Source organism: Harpia harpyja, chromosome 6 (genome assembly GCF_026419915.1).
Source record: "Harpia harpyja isolate bHarHar1 chromosome 6, bHarHar1 primary haplotype, whole genome shotgun sequence".
Classification (NCBI taxonomy): domain Eukaryota; kingdom Metazoa; phylum Chordata; class Aves; order Accipitriformes; family Accipitridae; genus Harpia; species Harpia harpyja.
The window spans coordinates 36,054,940-36,073,091 of record NC_068945.1 but is presented as its reverse complement, the minus strand read 5'-3'; the positions used below and the strand labels follow the sequence as shown (position 1 = coordinate 36,073,091).

General features: G+C 41.2%; 1 long non-coding RNA gene across 3 annotated transcripts; it reads right to left on the bottom strand.

Moving 5' to 3' along the window:
* Nucleotides 1-9: 9 nt before the first annotated feature.
* Nucleotides 10-16,235, bottom strand: LOC128143111 (uncharacterized). Of its 3 annotated transcripts, XR_008235615.1 has the most exons (4): nucleotides 9,482-16,235; nucleotides 5,341-5,474; nucleotides 2,390-2,577; nucleotides 10-1,664 (listed from the first exon to the last, which is right to left on the bottom strand). It is a non-coding gene; the product is annotated as an uncharacterized LOC128143111 (long non-coding RNA). The 3 variants fall into 3 exon arrangements; XR_008235613.1 differs by lacking the exon at nucleotides 5,341-5,474; XR_008235614.1 differs by lacking the exon at nucleotides 9,482-16,235 and having other exon boundaries at nucleotides 5,341-8,459.
* Nucleotides 16,236-18,152: the final 1,917 nt, after the last annotated feature.

Below are 18,152 nucleotides of genomic sequence, written 5' to 3'. Positions count from 1 at the left end.
GTGATTCCGAGGGAACGCGCGTCTCCTGTAGAAGCCGCAGATGGTGGAGCTGGGCCTCCTCGAGGCCCTCAGGTTTTGGGAAGGCAGCGGGACGAGCAGAACGGGTGGACACTCCACGGCCCTCCAAAAGCTGGGGCAGATCTCCAGGACCTTTGGTCTCCGTCTGCCGGCGTGGACGTGGTGTTAGCAAGGAAACTTGCATCCAGGCAGATGTCGTTCAGTATGGTCGTGGGTGCTCCAACACAAAGCGAAATATATTTGTTTCCCACAATCTTTCAGCGTGTGTTTCTATTGTCCCAGTCTTGCTTTAATGCCTTGCCTAAGATTTTATCACTTTTAATAAACAAATACTCATTATAAAGACCATTTTGCCCATCCAAGTTCTAAATCAGAGTAGCAGCTACCATTTGTAAGACTCCAGTGTTCAGACATACAAACTACCCAACATCATTTAGATAATGTGTTGGGGCTGAACATAAGTGATAATAAACTAATGTGGATTCATTATGATGACTCAGAGACACAATATTACATTATAAATTTCAAGTAATATGTTTCTGTTCAGAGTGGATGTGGTCTTGCTAAGAAAAATAGGTATCTTAAAAAGTTGTTCCTTTGGGCTAGAAAAGCTGCTTGAATTCTTGAAGATAAAGACTACTGAAATACAGTGCAAAGACCTCTAAAAGGCTTAAAACTGAAGAGAAAAAGGGGAGGGGAAAAAAAAAAGAGATTTTTCTTTTAATATGCAGGTGACTTTCTTGTTACCCTATCATAAGAACCTTGTTACCATCTAATTTGGGGGTTCCAGGTTGGTGTTGGAGATCTGAGGAATCCAAGTGTGTAATAACACAGGTACAATTTAGGACAGGTCAGACGGGAGCTTTATTAAGCATGATCACAGGGAGAGAACATTTGGACAGCATCGCCCTCTCTGCTCCCCTGTGCTCTGCCAAGTGATCGCAGGAAAAAAGAAAAAAACAGAAAAAAAAAAGAAAGAGGTGAGGAAAACCAATCATTTTGATAGTAACAAAGCCAGGTATCCATCCCCAGTGGGGACGGACTCCTTCAGTAGCTTGCTAGCTGCCACAGCTCTAGGAGGGACTCCCACAGTAAAGAAGGTGAGGACACGGAGGGGTGGCCCTTGGTGGAGCCTGTACGATGACGCACACCCTGTATTGCCTTCGATCAGCGGTGGGGAGGGGGAACAAACACACACTGCTAGCTCCTAGTCGAAAGGACTGTTCTTTTAGTTAGGATAAACTTCTTAGCCGGACCTGTCAAATCTTAAATCTTAATAATTTTACCACCACATTGGTAAACTCTTATAGTTTTGTCATGTCCAATCAATTCTGTATTATCAATCGTAACTATCTGGCTTTTTTTATTTCCCCCTGACACATGCAGTTGGGGAGTGAATGTGCTTATAGTGAAAATCTGTTTTCTGCAACGTGCTGGCATAATCTTCCCAGTCATAAGAAGTTCACTGGGTCATGCCTAGCAAGTGAAATGAAAAAGACCTCCTTGCTGCTGCACTCCCTCACCCCCTCCCAAATACACACACCAACCATTCTGATGATACCTCAGTATATAATAATGTCTTTCATGCTGTATTTTCCAACTTTTATGGCCAGGTTTCCTAGCAGCAGGTTGTAATTGGAATCTGACTGTGAAATAAACAGGTACAAAATGACTGACAATTCCCAAAGATGTAAAAATAAGCACATTTTAACTCCATGCTGTTAAAAGAGTTCCTGCACAGATCCTACAAAGTATTGTCTTTACCTGAAGCTGAAGAAACACTTCAAAGATGAGGCCCTTTGGCTTTTTTTTTAAGCACACACAACCAGAATTATAAGCTTATAAAATAAGTTATGGCATTTTTGCACTTGGGATTTCTTTGAGCAACGCCAAAGAAACAGCATTTGTACCATAATCATACAATACTCCCCCTGTACTCTCTCTGTAGAACTTATTTGCCCTAGCACGTACATACTGATTTTTTTATTTGTGGACAGGACTCGTGTTAATATGATATTACAGTCTGCATCTTTCTCACATCAAATTCACATAACTAAAAATAAAACAAAACGAAACAAAACAAAACTGTAAATACCTTGCACTGATTCTACAACTGGAAGTTATCAGCTATTCAAATAACAGATAACACTATTCCTACTCATTCCAGAGAGATGAATAAACTGAAAAATTTCATTACATGCTTTGTGTACGTTGCATGTAAAACTTATTTCTACTCTTTATTTTATCCTCATATTCTTCCACATATGCTTTTAGCAGTGTGGTCTTCATACAAATACTATAGATTAGAGCTAGGCAACCTCCTTACCCCCATGTCCCATATAAAAAAAAATTAAATTCCTGGGTGTCTTACCAGGGACTGCGACTCTGGGGAGAATTAGGGGTAGAGGTGATTCTCATGATCTGAGAAAAGCACTTGCAGACTGAATGGCTAAGGCTCTTTGTAGTTAATGCTGCCAAACTCTTCCCATTAGAAACCCCTCATTTCAGTCGTTCAAAACTCTTCCAGAATTTAACTGTTGGGGCTGAAATTTTCCATGTCTGTTTTCCAAAAGAGTGTCAGCATAAATTGTCCAGTTGTTTCCAATAATAAAATCAGCAGAAAATATATTATTTGCCAATCATACTATTTACCAGTGATTACTACAACAGTTTTGTCAATAATTTCTGGCAGTGTGATGACTTGAGGCAAGGAAGTGAAATTTGGCATTGAATAGCCTTTGTGTGATGGATAAGCCTTTTGTTGTGCATCTATGCGTGCGGAGTGGTATAATGCTCAAACGTAGCCAAGTTATAAATAATTGAGAAAGTATCTGATTGTGTATGCTTAGTAGCAGTTGATAAATAGCATTTCCAAGGATTCTGTCCATGCTAAGCCCATTTTCTTTCTGACCCCGGGATAAAGGAGGCTAAAACAAGACTTTCCCTGCGATTGCCCTTCCCCGATGCGCTGGCCCAAGAGCCAGACACGAAACCAAGGTGGAGGTTACACAAGGTGGCTGCGTCCGTCGATGGGACTGCTCCCTGCGGTCGCAAAGGGAAAGGCATCGGTCTCCTTTCAAGCCCTTTTACCAAGCTAGCCTCGCAAAGGCATCCCCCCAAAGCCATCCTTCTGTAGCCACTGATGGCCCCTCAGCTGCGCGCCCGGCTCGAGTGGGAGCCTGCGTGTGTCCTGGGGCTGCATTTGTCCTGGGCACCCACATCTGACATCGGGGAAGGCCGTACTGTGAACTAATAAAGTCTAAGGAATAGTTGCCTATTGTTTTCTTACTCAATGTCCAAACTCTGTAGTTAAAGTTATTAGTTATATTCCTCCACTTCAGCTTATTATCTGAAAAATGGGACTAATAATACTCTTCGCTGCAGCAAAGGAGTATGGCAGTAAGTTCATTACTGCTTGCGAAACAGCTGGGTACACTAATGATGAACATGAAAGAAATGGTCATAAGGAAACAAATAATTCTGCATTACAGCAGGTTTGCACAATGTGAAATGAATAAGGCATTGGATGCTCGCGAACACAAGGATAAAATCAAATACTGGGTTCATTAATGGGCCATCTATATGAAGCATGTTTCCATGCCAGGTGTCTGACTTTAAAGAGTTTCAGCAGAAGAGGTCCATCAGCAAGGACAAAAAAGTAGTATGGGTTCTCTTAATTAAAGACTGATCATAATGCACAAACCCAAAGGAAGCTAGTTAAAATCGCACAGATTAAAGCCAGAAAAAAAACAGAATTATGTTTTACTGCTTGGTTTTCAAAGCTTTGTGTCCTTTTAACATTTTTTTTAATACATGATGTTAACACATGCAAATAATAATGAAATGCAGGATGGCTAAACCAAAAATTATAAACTTATGGCTTTAAGTGCTGATATGCTTTCCTAGGAGCATCATTTAGACTATATGATTTTACAATATGTAAACATAATACAAGCAATGCCGAGACCTGATTTAGTACCTAACTATATTCTTGAAACCTAGAAGAGACAAGAACAAGATCAACCTCAAAACTCCTACAGAAGTCAAAGCTTTAATGTAAAGAAATGTAAAAAAAGCTTGGGATGAGAGCAGAGACATGTTTTTCCATTTTTTCCTGACATCTTTCTGGGGTTGACGTGATTTAGCACCGAAATACAATCCAATGACAAACAGTAAAAATCCCTCTTTCGTGCAATTTTACAAAGCAGTCCTCTTTAACAGCAGGTTTTCCATGAACACAGCTGACAAAAGGTCAGGCTAAACCTTTACCTGAGGCAGTCACTTTGGTTTAGAGTCTCTCGCCTGGTAAATAAGAGGGCTGAGGTACCAGGCTGGAGATCATCCATGCTATTTAATTTTTTCCAATGTCCCCCAGCCCTGCCTCCACCCGACACCATCCCCACTGCTGTCCCAGCAGACCGTGCCCCCCCCCCAGCCATCCCCGCCTGCCCCGCACCGTGGTCTGGGGAACTCGAGGCGTACCTTCAGCTTCGCACCACCGCAACGGCATCGATTCTGCCTCACAAATGTAAACTAGGGTCACGGGGATGCCACCGTGCATCTGGAAGAGACGCGGGACCGAGAGCTGCGTAGGGCTGAGGTGGGCTGGTGGCCAAAGGGCTGAGGAGCCTCTCCGGTCTCACTTTGTTTAGTGGTGCGGGGGTAGCCCAAGGGTCCTGTCCCATCCGAGGGACCGGACTGCTCTGCCGAAGGCTTCCTAGCTCCAATCCTCCAGTTCATGCCTCTCACTGGGCAAGCTGGCACCCTTGGAGCCAACTCAACTCAAACCATCAGCAATTGATTACAGATAAAAGCCCCAAAGGTTTTCGTCCTTCTTACCACCACGGCCTTCAAGAAAAAGGGGGTTTCTGGCAGCTTCCCCTCTGTCGCGTGTCCTTTGTGATCAGGAGATTCCCGGGAACTAGGCATCCCTGCGTGCCTAGCCTTGAAGGGCCTGAACTTGGAACAGGGATTTGGAGCCCACGCTTAATAAATTAATCCTGTGACTTACAATAAGATTTCAAACACTCCTGCTAGACTTTTTTGAAAAATTTCCTTATCATACATTAGCATAAAATTATAAATATGTTCTGTGCTATGCGAATGATATTTATGCACTGCACTGGGCTCTGGACAGTGACTTACGCATGTCATATACCCTTCTGCCACGTGCGTTTTAAGCTGCATGTGCAAGATAACCTGGTTATCTCAAAAGCTGTGGTATAGTTTGGACTTGCCAGTAAAGTTAAGAGCCATTTATAATCATGAGAAAAATTAAGCTATGGCATATTTCTGACTTCGACATAGCAAATGAGTACTAACCATCGCACTACATTTTGTCGTCACTTAGATTTTTTTCCAGAATATCTGAAGAACTTTTGGATATTAAATTTGCTATCATGATTGATTTCAATGCATCAGTCATGTATTTCTCTTCCTCTTCCAAATTACACTTGCTGAAGAAACAGAAAAGTACTGAACAAGGAAAAAAACTATGCACTCAAAGTGAAAAGGAATGTACTCTCAATTTTAAAGGTGCAATGAATTAAAATTTTTAATTTACTAATATAATAAAATATTTCTGATCATTTTCAGGTTAAACATATGCAATGAGTTTCCAGTGAGACGGCTATATTTACTAAGTATAGCAGGTTACTGAGCAGGCGGCATTACTGCACCGCCTGAGGTCCCAAGAATGTGCAATCAGCCTTGATTACTGGTGGCCCAGTCCTTCAAGGTACTAACCAATTTCATCTTTCATTTCAATAGTAGCCAAGACTGTTTTGCATCCCTTAAGAATAAGCACATGAAAGAGCCTGCTCTAAATTAGCTGAGAAACAGCTTCATGCGAGATTTTACGTTTGTTTTTAATGAGAAAAGTTCTTTCTGACAGAATAGGACAGCTACGCCAACAGAGCATTTGACCCACTGATTTCAGAGTTTCCTTCAGTTTCTGAGAGATCTCCCATACAGAGGTAGATTGACATGCCGTATGTACACTGTCAAATTCCATTTCTGAAGTTTTTGTTCTGAGTGCTTATAAAGTCACTGTAAATTCTTTTATACCAAGTATACTGTCCACAAACAACCAACGTAACTTTATTGTATACACATTCATTGAACTATTGATCAGTAAAGCAAAGAGAATTGTCGACCATAATCTGCAAGTGATCCACTAAATGACACATCTGTTAGCATAAAGTTCCTAGTAGAACACTAGACGCTCTATAAAGGAAAAATCCATTACACTACACATTAATATTGCAAAGGCATTCCCATTTTCTCTTTCTTTTTTCCCAATTTCACTTCTTCGCTCCAGCTGAAAAGTGTTTTTCTTTTAGGAGTTCATTTACTTACTTGATCAGCAGGAGTTACCTGAGCTTCAGACCCTGTGTGAGTGCCTCTGCCTCCTCTATCCTACACCAGACATACAGTTTCAACAACTGACTTTGCTGAAATAGCGATGATCCAACACGGGCTCCCTCTCAGCTTCTGGGTCTACCCGGCGGCCAGTGTTGGATCAACTAATCTGAGTGAGTCGCACTTGCCGAAAAAGTTGTCACTGTTGCTAGAGGAGAAATTTTTGCATCAGCATAGGTGAGCCAAATACTTTTGTCAAAAAGTTCATCACGTTCAATGGAGCTGGACTTTATTAGAGTAGAAGATGACAAATGTCACAGGAGAGAAGAGTGACCTTTCACTTATCCCTTCCACAGACAAGACTTCTGAAATTCTTTGAGCATTTGCATTCTTTGAAGCACATTTTTCAAATGAGAACTGGTTTTTGTGCTTTGCAGATATTTTTAAAAGCTAAACCTCCATAAATTTTGGCATTTTGAGCAGTCAGCATTTCAGCAGGCATGTTCTGAGTCACCAAAAGCAGGCTTTAGTACAGGTCTTACAGGTGTCAGGTACAATGCCTTAGTTCATTCTGTGTTACAACTAATCTCATTTTTTAAGAGTTACATTGACATTTTTTACTTTTAAAAATGTATTTGAAAAAACAAAACAAAACCCAACCTAAACTTTTTAATCCCAATGTCTTCTTTAGAGCTTGTTTAGTACAAACATTCAAATTATATACTTAGTTTCTTCTATTTCTTTCTTAATACTTGTCTTGTTTCTTCAGCAAATCAAGAATATCTGTTCACCCAAGGAGCAAAAATTATGAGGTCACTCATGCTCTGTTTGCTTGTTGTTGTTTGTTGTAATTTTCAACTCAATTATCCGGGAGTTATTGAATATGAGAGGGTAAATTAAATGTCAAGTCTGACTCACACAAAGTAGATGTGCTGTCTATTTTACTGCCCAGCTAGTTCACACAAGGTGAAGAATATATCCTAGCTGTGGGGAGGGAAAAAAAAAGGAGGATTACTCCTGCAGCACCCATTCATACAGTCTGCAAATCTACCATCTGCCATGAATAAAAGGTGGGGTGAGCTGTAGTGTTTCACAAGCAGAGTAGGAAAAACTGCACAGTAATCTAATCATTGTAATCACTGTAATTACCCAGCTCTGTAACAGCAGCGGAGAAGTGGTCAATAAGTTCCCCTAGCTGTTGAAGAGCCCGGGGTACTCACGGACAGGAGGGAAGGACAGAAGGAGTTGTGCCATCCGCTGTGTCTCCTGCTCCGGCTGTACCTGCCCGACACCGCGACCGGGAACTCGCGGCTCAGAGACTGAATGTTCCCTGATGCAGGACCCGCAGCTCCCACGGATGCAGGCTGCTCTGCTCCGGTAGGCAAGACACGAATGTGAATGAGTTTGTTACGGATCCGGAGGTAATTGCCAACACTCAGCTGCCATCCCCTGAATTTCTGTTACAATATAATGTGCAATTTCCCTTTACAGTGACATCCTGGTTCAGATAATTTCAGAAGCATTTTGCTTGCTGGAGTACTGATGTGTAGTATACACCTTTACTCAACCAGGAGACGGCTAATTTCTTTGCTGTGCTAATTATGTCAGAGCAAAACTCAACATGTTTACGCTTGTTCTTGTCAGCCAGTTTGAGAAAGTGGTTCCTTTTGAGTGACTCTATCACCTAGTTTCTGATGTTTTGCTGTGGACTACCTAATGATCAGTTCCTAAATTTCTCTGGAGTTGTGCATGTGGTTACTTGCAGGCAGTGCAAGTATAGTCCACACAGGGGCAGGGTATTGTTCACAACAACCTGTCCGTACCCAAACTCCAGAGTAAGCTAGAATAGTATCAGTGGCTGATATCTATTCATACTCCACATGCCTGTGGTTACGTGTGTTGACTTGCAGCCTGAGTCACATAATGATGGGTTACATCTGTGATACACTATCATATAAGCATGGCACAACAGGAGTGGGAAGGATATATAAATACATATATAGAGAGGAACACATCCAAATTAATTTTATGGAAGCAACCATGTGATATAGTTGCCCCCCATAGCTGAGGAGTGGGCTTCTTGCCCCAGGAGGTCCTCTCGGTTGTGTAATATTAAGACTGAAAATGCAGTTGTCCTTGGAACAATGGAGTTGCCTTTTACAATGGGAGTGGTGAATTCAAAATTTGGGTCAGCACTCAGCACAGGCACATAAAAAAAAAATCAGAAATTACAAAAGTCCTGAGTAAAGATAAAAGCCTCTACTGGCATCAGGGCAGTCCGACCACATTTCTCCCAGCCCTTGCTTTTGGTCCTGCTTTGGCACTCTCCCACACGGCCTTGTAATGTCAGAGTTGACATTAATAAACTAAATTTTATCACTTAACAGGGTAGAATGAACAAGGGAGAAATGCAATCCTGTTGCTATCTGCAGGGCTGAATGTTCTCCCACTCAGAAACCAAGTTTCCTGAGCTGGCCAAGACGCTGACAGTGGGTTTGTCTCCCCACCGAGCCCTGGCCGGCAAAGCGTCCTGCGTGGAGGAGATGCAGCATTGCTCAGCAGAAGTTTTACTACAAAACCAGCAACATCTCTGTATGAGAAGGGGGAGCCTTGATGGGTCTGCGGGAGCAACAACAACTTGAGAGCACGGCGAGCGAAGGGGAAAGGGTGCAGCTCGCTCTGCCCTGCACGGGTCTGGCGAGGGAGGGAGGGGGAGTTGGCTTTGCTTTTTATGAGAGAAGTGAAGGAAGGAAGATCAGATAGGTAGGAAAAGCAGATAACCCAGGAATTTCAAGAGTTAAATTGTCTTCAAAACTACTTCTCCCGCTGAGATGAAAGGAGCAGCTCGCACGTGGCCCAGCTGTAGCCTCAGCCATCGATGCAACTGCACACTCAGGTTTCCCTCCACCACGGATTTTTATCATCTACACCTTCTCAAGCTCAGCATAACTTTAAACGAACAGAGTGGCACATGTAAGTAGTGTCTACATGATGCGTACAGCCCCATTTCTTCCACAAGTCACATTTCTACCAGGCATTTAGCACTTCTGCTTCTATCGAAAACTTTTCTCAAACATTTTGTATGCAGGGACCAAAGACTAACCTTGAGAGAAAGCAGCAGACGTGCACAAGATTTGAAGCACCCAAAGGCTTTCTAAACAGTGTACGAATCCGAGGGGATACATCTGCTCTCCTGAAGATGCGGGGCTCTGTCCCGATGTTTCACAGGCCGTAAACCAGGAGCCTATCTCAGCAAAACAATCTGAGATATTGATAAGTAGATGCTGTAACCAAGGTATCACGTTCCCATTTTGGGGGAAAAAAACCCAACAAAACGAACATACTACCAGTAAAAGCTATCGAATCGCATATGTTTACAAGTAGGATTTCTGTGTATGCTCTTGTTCTATTATCTACATATAACCGCCTTTTATGCTGTCTGCTGACAGCATTTGATGCGTTTTTCCTCCTGTGCTTATTTTTAGTTGCCATAGGAACTTTCTTATTTCCTGTCAGCTGATGCCGTTATTTAATACTATTAATTGTATAAAAGGGTGTTGATTCTTGTACTCCAGATGCTGAAAAAAAGCTTTAGGAAGGCAGAACACACATTTCAGTTTACTCAGTCTTTTATTCATTTATTTCTATCAATATTTAATTCAAAAAGCTGGATACTGTAATAACAGCTGTTACCACATCAGTGGAATCTGGAGTAGATCCTCTCCAGTCTTTTCTTCTTGTTTGATCTAAGTTTCCCTCCCACTACCATAAATATACTTATTTGAAATAGTATCTTTTGTCTGTTTAGTTTGTAGTTTCATTCTTCCTCACTCCCCACATATCCTATTCTTTTTCTTTTTTCTTTCCAAAAGAAAAATTAAAATCTGCTGTTACAATGAATGGGAGTGAAAAGAAAAAATTTCCAGCATATAAAGAAATACAGTCTGGAAAAATATTGGGATCTGAGGGGGGTTTCTTTTTGGCAAAGCCCAATTATTCTCCTCTTACATATAATAAGTTATTTTGCAAAAGATTATTTTTTTATTAAATTTGTTGTGTGACCAGAAAGCAATAAAGAATAACCAGAATTGACTGAGAACTACAATAGCTTAAACTGGCGCTTTCTTTATCCACATCAACTGTAAAATTTCCACAGTTCTTCCCATGAACAGATCACATATTTGGAGAACATATAAATTTGCATTTGATCAACATATAAATTTGCATTTGAATTAGTATTATATGGAATGCTGATGCAAGCTTATTCCAGTCCTTCTCCGGAAAAACTTAGGAAAACAACAGTAATGTACACAAATTCAAATCCTGCTATAAAAACACACTCCTTTTTCCATTTCACATCACTGCTCTTCATAAGATGGAGGAAAACAGGTAGCTTGGAATAAAGAAACTGGCAAATAAGCTAACATTTATAACTTTAGAAAATAATTCCACCAGTGTGACTTAAATTATGCAAACTTCATCGAAGGTTTTATTCAAAGCATCCTAAAGACAACTTGAATCTCCTCACTGACTTCAGGGGCTGCTGGATTAGTCCCACTGAATGGGATAACGGGAGTATTAATGAGCTCACCGGGCTGCTAGGAGGATAATATTCTGCTTGGGAATGTTCCCAAAGCATATGGTGTGTGCTTTTGCTGAGACAAGCACTGTCGAGTGTTTCAGTTGCTATAACTCAATAGGCGTCGGAGGCAAATGATTTTCAACCCTATCCTAGAAGCTCCTCCACAGAGGGTCCCTTCTGCAGAAGTCCTTCCCAGCCACCCCAGCCCAGCCCCACCATCAGCAGAACCCTCATCGCCCTGACTTGGTTCAACGGAGGTGATTCACCCCAGGACAAGCCATCCTGCAAAGAGCAATGCTGATTTTGTTAAGGCCTCGCTAAATTAAGGAAGAATATTTGTTCAACACCGCAAGCTTTTATTATTTTAGCAAAAGCAAAAGGTATTAAACATCTGCCTTTTCTTCTGAACAGGAAGAACTGAAGGTGTTAGGAACTGGAAATTTATTCTTTTACCCAGTTTGTTCTTTTAGAAATGGTTTAAAAAAGCAGCTTCTTTGTAAAAGAAAGTGTACATGCACATGGAAGTAGTTTTTGTTTATTAGAGAGAGTCACAGAGATAATTATGCTGATTACTTCACTGTAGGACTGTCTGGGAGAATCAAAGACTTTGAATATTATTTTATATATCCAGAAATTGAAATTTAAAACTAACCTCAGGAAAAAATTCTTAACTAGAATTTGTCCATAATGACTTTCCCCCAAATGAGTCTCCGAGTTAAACCAGGAGTCAAACAGTTACTGTTTTTAAAAAGTAAGTTATTGCTCCCAACAATTGGTAATTTTTCATTTCTTTTCAGGAATATGCTACCAGTCTGATCTATATTGAAATATGGGAGAGCTAATCTGTAAGTGCAGCCAAGCCAAGTTGAAAAATAACTCCCAGTTCAATGTTATTAATACGCAGCGGCATTTATAACATCACATTAAATTTGAAGGAAACTGCAAAGGTATCCAGCTTCCCTGGCAAAACCATGGCACAAGATCTGGGAAGAAGCAGCTCAGATGGGCAAATCACCTGCAACTGAAGTGGATGTTGAGTTTCCATCCCCTTTCCATAGGACCGATCGGGTCGGCCAACGCAGAGAGCAGAGCGGGGAGGCGGTGGGACTCAGGGGGCTGGTCAGTGCCCACCCCAGCCACATCCCCCCGGGAAGGAAGGAAGGAAGGAAGGAAGGCAGGCAGGAATGAAAGCAGGAGGAAGCCAAGTTCACCGTGTGACAGCAGCAGGAGAAAGGTCAACCAGAAGAGCAAGCCCAAAAATCCACCCCATGAAGTCAAAGGCTGTGAAGACCAAGGTCACTTGTAGAAACAAAACTGGAGGATTGCTCTTCCTCCTTTTTGCCTCACCGCGGTGGAGATGGGAAAGGGCCGAGCCATCGCCTGCCTTGCCGCGGGGCTCGCGCTGAGCACAAGAGCGCGTTCTGCTTTCTCCGCTGAGCAAACGCAGCAACCCTGTAAGATTCAACAAAGGATGAAGCAAGTTATGAGAACCACGCCGCTAAGACTGAGATGCTAGTAACATTACAGGGACATCTGAGGATACTGTTGTACTTACTAGAGGACGAGAATCAACATCATCCTCTCTAAGTTATACAAATGAAAGAAGGTTATTTAATGTCCATCTGGTTTTGTTCAAGAGGTAGTAAATAATTGTTCCTCAAATGTCCACCAAAGGCTTTCGATTGCTCTGAGCTGCCAGACAACAGGATTTTTCCTAGCCTACAACCGTCACCTTCCACGTCATCTGAGACCAAAATGAGGCATTCCCACTTTTTGTACCTCTTTCAGGAAGGCAGTGTGATTGCTTGTTTATAGAACACGGGTATTAGTACAGCTCAGGGAATAAAAAATTAATAGGCACTATCCAGCAGAGGGAGCACAATAACGTAAAAACCCTTCAGCTGTAAGGTGAAGAACTTTTTCTATTAAAATCCACGGTATTTGGCAATCTGAGTTTACTGTTTTAGCATGCGGGGTGGAAAAGACAGAATTTAAACAAAAACAGAGAGAGAGGAGAGAGGGATCTCAAACAAATACAAGTAACAAAATAATTGATTTCCTGTTATTTTCAACCATAATAAGGCAGATGTAACTTAACTGCTGGAAAAATTAAGGTTTAATAAGAAGAGATCAAGGATGATCTTAGGAAGAGTAATAACATTTATTTTACAATGCTGATTTTAATTTAAATAGAACTGGCTGCTCTGGCTGAAAGACTCAAGTGCTGCTTTCAGTTTGACTGTGCACTTCCTCTTGTTGTTAATGAAGTCATACATCACAGAAATAACTGATGCACCCATTCATTCGGTTTATGTGTAATTTTTAGAGTCCAATATGACAGAAATCTTACTAGATATGTTCTCTCTTCTGTGACTGTTACACTTTCTAATCTAATCATGCTTAAATAATTGTGAATTTAAAAAAAGAAAGAAGAGATAATACCTATTTTAGAAGAAACAGTCATAAACCAGAGAAAGAATTCGTCACATTTTGATGTGACTTACATTAACTACAGTAATTAAAGAAACAATGTAATAGTTTAAAATTGTTGCCATCTTAAATGCAAACATTTCTCAGGGTGCATTTCATTAATATATTTATAGCACGAGATTTTTTAATTAGGACATCTAAATTCTAAGCTCTGCCACTGACTGTTATTTGACCTTTGGCAATTCACAGTCTTTCTAAGAGAGTTTCTGTTATCTTTGTAATGAAAATCATATTGATTTCACAGCTGGGTAGAGTGTAACAGCAGCTTTGCCTGCTGGTAGAAAGTACTGTTGAAATAAAAACATAATTTCCAAAGGAAAGAGAGAAGAAAGAACTGGATGTTCTGATCAGAAATGCTAACTACAGCTAACTCGAGCTAGAATATATTCAGTTTAACTCTTACATGTTTTCCGAAGAAAAAGCCAAGCATGATGAAGACTGATTAGTATTTTTTCTGTTAAGCAAACTGAATTTTTTCTCCACAAACTGGCAGTAAGATTAACAACTGAAACAAAACATCTATACTGCTAAATATTGAAGATGCCCCCATCCAGCAGACTGTTCACTGTGTTGTATAATGTCCTAAGGAAATGAGGTTTATGCAGGCTCATTATCCATTCACTCAACTATTACCCTGCTTTCCCCAATAATTTTTCAACCTCTTGGACAATTTCAACCAAATCTAGCAGAACAGTGGAAGTCTTAGTGATATTAAAGACACTCGACCACCAGATTCAACTGAGACTGGATGAAAGTTAATGGATACTTACTACCTTTGCTAGTCTCATATGTGACTAGCAATACTAAAAGTAACTCCAAAAGTAGACTGAAAGCAAGGCACTTCTAGAGGTTTCTTATCCCCATTACAGACACAGCATCTTTACCCTGACAGGACAAGTTGATCCACAGAAAGTAAAGGTGTCATCTTGGGAAAAGGTCTGAAGAATTATTTCTTAAGCATATCGAAACTCAAACTGTTCAGCTTATATACTTGTATATTCCATAGCACTTCCAGAATATCTTATTTCATTAGTCAAACATTAATTCATTTATTTTTACATAATTCTATATTAGTAACGTCTTAAGGACACAACAAACTTATTAAATTATTTTAGAATTATGATGATGACTTCACTAAGGTTATTAAAATTGTAGTCAAAACTGCCTAACTTCAAAAAATGTCTTATTAAAAGTTTCTTACTGTTTATCACTGAAGCATTCTCATGATCCTCTATAGATATATAAATCCAACAAATTAACTTGTAGAAAGTTTTATGTCTTCTTTCCAATTAACAAATACAAATACCTTTTGCTAGGCCAAGACAATCCCTCATTACCTCACGACAACCAACAAAATGTCTAGTACAGGCAGGCTTCTTAAAAGCCCAGCTCATTTTCACGTACATGATGGCCACTATCAAAACCTGCTGTGTGGTATGAAGAGGTATGGATGGTGACTGGTAAGTAGAAGAGAGAAAAAATTAATTAACCCCAGCCACGCATGGCCACACACACGCACACATGCATTCCCAGACAAGCGGACAAACCTATGTGTGAGAAGATAGCCGATGTGAAAAATCTGTGAGACAAACCCTGTGTGAGAAGGAGCTTAAAAAAGTCCCTGAAAGGGTCTGGGACTCACCAGTTCCACTGCTCATAAATGATCTGTTCAGTCTAACACAAAGTCCCCCAGAACTGTGGGAGCCAGGTGGAAAAGAAACCCCAAGCTGAAGGAAACTTTGAAATCCACAAACTTTATAAAATTTATAAAGTCCAGAATACTCCTGAGAGGGAGGCATTGCGGCTACAGGCACGGGGAATAACCAACCGGAATCCAAACCATCTCTTTCACGTTTTTTTCTGTAAAGACTGCATTTCAGGCAGATAACAGAGAAACTGTTCTACACATGAAGCAAGACCAGGATTGGTATTGCATTGCCCCACCACTGGGAACAAGAACTGCGCCAATACAGATCGCTAAGGGTGTCTTACAGAAGTTTGCACTGGGGCAACTGGGTTTGCAGCAGTGCAGGATACCACCCTCAGTACAGCTGGGCAAAACCATAGCAAAATCCAACCACGAGTTTTGGGAAAGGCCTATGCTGGCTTTTGAAATTTGTCATTTTAATGTTTGTACCTCTAGGAATTACCGCTACACAAATACATTGGTGATAATGCACATTAAATTATACTTATTTGGTTTTAAATTTTAGTCATTTTAAACATCCAGTCTGAGAGTTATTAGTCCCAGACTCAAGACTTGATTAAAATTTAAAGTCTTTAACTATGGAGAATTAAGCCATTTAATCCAATTTTCTCTCAAATTTGCCTCTTACTTTTGCAAGTCTCATTAAGGTTCATTGAAATATGCATCACATATAATCAGTCCAAGGTATCATGTAGCACATCACAGTATATTAAAGCGGTATTTTTAAAACACGGTTTTACGTTACTATATAGTAAACCCTAGCAGAGTCTCTCTCGGGGATGGAATTAAGCCCACGCATGCACTGCAAATGACTTCTTGCATCGCTACATCATTGAAGGCTCACGTTCACGTTTGGGGTAGGTAAATCACAAGCCCTGGGGTACCCACCCTGCTGACACGAGGGTCTATGTGAGTGAGGGTGTGAGGTACTTAAGCCAAACTTATGCCACTCGGAGAGGTGGTGTAATTTCCTCCAAGGTGTACTGACTTGCCGACGCAGTTGCTCCGGTGCCGCGACACCCGGGAGTCTGGGGGACAGAGCAGCCCAGCACTAATCCTTACATCCCAGCTCTGCTCTTCCCACGGATTTGTGCCAGCTCCATCCATCAGGTATCACAGTGATTTCCTCCTCTGCCACGGCATTAGCAGTATTTTGTCTCGCAGAAGAGATACAACATGTCCCAGCAGCATAAAGGATTTTAATATTAAAAACAGAACGTGAAACTGCCTTTCTGAATTCCAAGAGGTATACCAACAGTTATTTAAAAGTCCCTACTATTTAGGAATGTCTGTTTAAGCTGCTGTAAAGGTATATATTCAACTTTTTAAAGTTTTTATTATCTGCTAGGATATACTATGGCTACCACATTCCAGAGAAACATAAATCTTTTTTTGTGGTAAACGCTCTTACCGTAAAGCTCTTGGGTATGAATTTTTTTTCCTGAATGCAAAAATTCACATGAACCTGCTCTGTAAAACAAAGTCTTGGGAAAAAAAAAAACCCACAAACCAAACAACAAAACAAAAAAACCCTCTTAGGAACAGATGAAGAGAAAGAATTTTTTGCCCACAGACCATTATGGACCATTAAGGATGCGCCAAACTGACACTCGCTTATCTAGGTTAATGGCCATCACGAACCACCCGTTGCTATGAAACTGTTTAAAATCCATTGTGCCTATTGAATGTAAGGAAATGTACCTGTAAAACCACTTTGAACATGTGCCTGATCTCCATTAGAGAACATGAATGCCCAGAATAGAGGTGCTGGTTTTAAAAATATAATAAATATCTGTGAAGATTCTTGCTTCTTGCACGTATGTACTTCTTTCTGAGCTTCTCAATTAAAAATTTGACTGTTTATTAAACTTGTTTTCATTTTAATGTGTTTTTCATATAAACATATGTTCTTAAGAGTTGGAGTCATGCGGAATTTAAGCATGTCAACAGGTTGCTGAATGGTGCAGAGATTCCCAGTGGGTTGGGCCACTCTGTATCCTTTTTTTATGGACAACCATGACCTTTTGTCAGGTTAACACTCAGGGTTTTAACAAGTTCCAGGTATTTGCTGTGGGTCACAGTTTGAAAAACACCAGTGGCAAGGTCCTATTGAGCTCGCTTTAAGCAACCGACTTCAAACAGTAGAAGCTACATGGTTTTGAGGAGGCAGAGCATCTTGCCAATGACTTCTATGGACAGAGCTGCCTCTTACTGAGGCCAGATTCCTTCCAATAGCTGACCAATTGTATTTAAAGTTAATTTCAGATAACTCTACCCTGTGCGGAAATCTACAGGGCATGTATGTCTGCAGGAGCATAGGTATCCAAGTCTAACATTTACACTCTAGTAAAGCCTCCAAAATTTTGGCTCAGTTTCCCGTTCACTAAGTGGCTACATCCTTTCAGCGCATCAATTTCTACTGTTGCAGCCTTGCAAAGTCACCTAAATTCTGATATCACTGGGCCCAACCATAGCTATTTCAACAGCAGAAGAGGACTGCACATCATCTACGTGTATCCGTGGTACGCATCTGGTCCCATCGCGTGTATATGTACCTCTGCCTCTGATGAGAAAGCGAAAGGGAGGAGGAAGGTTTGAAGTAAGCCTGGGGTGAGGTGAAGTGTCCTGGCAGCCTCGTTGAGTCCATCTGCCATAAATCTGGAACCCACAGGTACAGCGGTCTCCCAGCGCCTACATCCGAGAAAGCCGAGGAAGGACAGACCGTGTTTCCCACGAGCCAGGACCCAAGGGCCAGCTCAGCACGGCTCAGCGGCACCCGGGGCAGCTCGCTGCTCAGCTCTGACGGCCGACGGTGCCCTTCGTCCGCACCAAGATCTCCTGAGGTCTAAGCAGCTAAAGGGGAAAGAAAATCCCGGTAGCTGGCAAGGTGCCTTGAGTTGGGCATTGCTGCCCCGACTTTAAACCAATTTCTCTGCTCCTGGTTTTGCCCGACGAAGACCTCCCGCAGTTGAACAGACTAAACTATTTAAAAAC